Below are 3,513 nucleotides of genomic sequence, written 5' to 3' on the forward strand. Positions count from 1 at the left end.
ACATCTTTTCCTTCCCTTGGCCTCTCTATTAATGTGCTTGGACACAGAGCTCTGTGAACAGCCAGCCTCTTTAGCAATGAACTTTTGTGTCTTGCCCTCCTTGTGCAAGGTGTCAATGGTCGTCTTTTGGACAGCTGTCAAGTCAGCAGTCTTCCCCATAATTGTGTAGCCTACAGAACTAGACTGAGAGACCATTTAAAGGCCTTTGCAGGTGTTTTGAGTTAATTAGCTGATTAGAGTGTGGCACCAGGTGTCTTCAATATTGAACCTTTTCACAATATTCTAATTTTCTGAGATACTGATTTTGGGGTTTTCATTAGTTGTCAGTTATAATCATCAAAATTAAAAGGAATGAACACTTGAAATATATCAGTTTCACTTTTTGAATGGAATTACTGAAATAAATCAACTTTTTGATGATATTCTAATTATATGACCAGCACCTGCATCTACACACACACACACACACACACACACACAGAGATCACACACAGTTACTTGTGGTTTTCCACTTGCCAGTGGCTCCTACCATATTACTGTTGGTTATGTCTCAAAATGACATGATCTAAAATTTAAAGACAAATCCTAACCAACCATCAATCCAACTTACCTCTTCATAACCATATAGATAATAACACTGTATGGATGTGTGCTACATTGTTTCAGTGGTATGACCTGTAGAAAATCTTATTGTAACCTCTAAAATAAAGACTACTACTACTCCAAAATATGTGGTGCTTTATTTCTTATTTTCCATTGTGCCCTACGTTTAAAAAAATACAGACAACAATATGGAGGATTCATTTTATTCAGTGACAGTGTGATAGAGGCTCTAAAGGTCAGGTTCTTCAATCGACGAGGAGGATATCTGCATTTCAGTTTTCTGCCTCGTCTGGGTCTTACTCGACGAATACGAGGATGATAGATGCGTTTCCGTTTTCCCGCGTCGACGAATACGAGGATGATAGATGCGTTTCAGTTTTCCCGCGTCGACGAATACGAGGATGATAGATGCGTTTCAGTTTTCCCGCGTCGACGAATACGAGGATGATAGATGCGTTTCCGTTTTCCCGCGTCGACGAATACGAGGATGATAGATGCGTTTCATGTTCCGATGTGTGTTTTGTACTTGAGGTAGGTGGATTTGGTATACAGCGCATATATATATGTATGAAAATATGAACACTATGAATGAGTGGTGGATTTTTAAAAACAGTCCTTACTGTAGTCTGCTCCTCTCCTTTTTGGTGGCAGATCTCCCCCACTCACCATTTTAAACAGCCCCGTGTCTGCGGTGGAATCCTTCAGGTTTCTGGGATCCACTATATCCGAGGAATATGAGGATGACAGATTTCGTTTCTAAAGTCCCTCTATCACGTGTCCTGGTCCGACGAATGAGAGTATTACAGATGCTTCAAAAGTCCCGCTATCACGTGTCCTGGTCCGACGAATGAGAGTATTACAGATGCTTCAAAAGTCCCGCTATCACGTGTCCTGGTCCGACGAATGAGAGTATTACAGATGCTTCAAAAGTCCCGCTATCACGTGTCATGGGCTGACGAATGAGAGTATGACCGATTCGTTTCAAATTTCCCGCTCGTCTGTTTCCTGGTCTGAGAATATGAGAATGCTAGATGTTTCCAGCTGCTTGATTCCTAAATCGACGAATATGGCCATGATGCAGTTGTTTTAATTTTCCACCTCGTTTGATTATTGGTCGTATTTGTTGGTGTGACGGCGTTTATATCAGCGCCATCAGCATAATTGCACGGCAACACGTGTTAGCGCCAATACTTACCGGAGAGTAGCCTATACATCAGAGATGTCGCCGTGATCGCGTCCTGCTACTCTGCTCCGTTGGTCTTGAATAGGCCTACCTGTTATCAGCACCATCGGCAGTCTAAAGATCGGAATCGTAGCTTTCCTCTGCCGGTCAAAATAAATGATAACAACCAGCGAGCGAGGTTCCTCATAGCCCAGCTGCACAGAAAACCGAGAGACGAAGTTTAGGACAGCAGACAGCAGTGTCTGCTGTAGGGCAACAGTGACGCTTCCACTGTCTCGATCCATCTTTGGTGTTGAAATCAGCCGCACCAAGTATCAGTGGTCAGATTGCAGGGGTTCACCTAAGATACCGAGTCTACTTGGATCTGGTTTTAGAATGAAGGCACAGTGCAGTCTCCTGACTTATATAGACTGCATGCAGTGGGAGGAGTTTTGGGAGAAGGTAATCTAGGACAAAGTCAGCTGTTACAAATGCTACATCCTGACAGGAAATCGCGTCTCTCAGCCTCTTTGCATTGACTTTGTATGTGATAGCGCCGCCCCCAGAACAGTGAAAGACTCTTGTCCAACATGTAACACAATGCTCTGCACTGAACCAGTAACATGTAGCCTAATTTCTCACTTGGCACTGATTGCAGCTCTTAACTTATCACTTTTGTTTATGCCTCAAAATGACTTGAAGTTTCAAAGACAAGATATCATCAAACTGACTTAGCTCATAACCATAAAGACAGACAAAAACCTGCTTTATAAAGACTAATACAGGTGTCCTAGATTACAAAGTGACTACAAAGGAATTTTTGTTTTGGCACAAACAACATTAATAGATGTGATAGGTTATGTCTCCTCTTGGTAATATCTAAGAGACTCATATTGAATCATTAAGTCACGTGTAAGGCCATTCCACTTTCTGTTGCCATGCGTCTGCATTAAGTCTGTGCAGTAGTCAGTGACCGACATTCAGCAAAGGGATGGCTGGAGCAGTATTCTGCTGTTAAGAAGGAGCTAGGCCTAAACTGTGGCCTATTTAGAGAAAATGTATACCTTAAAGTTTCAGTAAGTAATATGTCTTCATAATGTTTCTGACTGTTTGACTGTTTTAACTTTTCATTATTATATGTACCCATTTTGCTGACATTAGACTATGCTTTACTCAACAGATTCGGCTGTGACCTTTCTTTGCTCCGTAAGAGGGAAGAATTTAGAAAGTTGCGTGGCGCTGCGGACAGCCCCCAGCTGCAGTAGTGCATGGATGATGTGTAATTTTCATCCAGCCAGAGGGAACGATCCCGAACTCTTCACAGCCTGTCGGTACCGGAGAGGGAATGGGGCCGACATTGACAGGAGATCGTGGAGTGACTGGAACAAGAATCACAGCCTTCAAAGTCTCTCTATAAAAAAGAAAAGATCAGACACCACCAGGAAGTGCACTGCAGGTATGGAAGATCAGAGAGGAACACCATCACCACGCAACACAAACCAAGACTACTACTATTATTAATCTTCCTAATATTGTTATGTTTTGTAAATGGACCTGGTCTGAGTAACAAAGCTGCTGAATTTAAAAGTATGATTTATAATTGCTTTCCCACACAAATTGTGTGTGTGTATACTGAAACCCTAAATAGAAAAAAGGAAGCTGCTCAAATGAATTGACTTAAATTAGAGATCAGCAGCCATGTCATGTATCAAAATAAACTACTGTATTACTAAAAATACTTTCCCAAG

Source organism: Micropterus dolomieu, linkage group LG02, assembly GCF_021292245.1.
Source record: "Micropterus dolomieu isolate WLL.071019.BEF.003 ecotype Adirondacks linkage group LG02, ASM2129224v1, whole genome shotgun sequence".
Lineage (NCBI taxonomy): Eukaryota > Metazoa > Chordata > Actinopteri > Centrarchiformes > Centrarchidae > Micropterus > Micropterus dolomieu.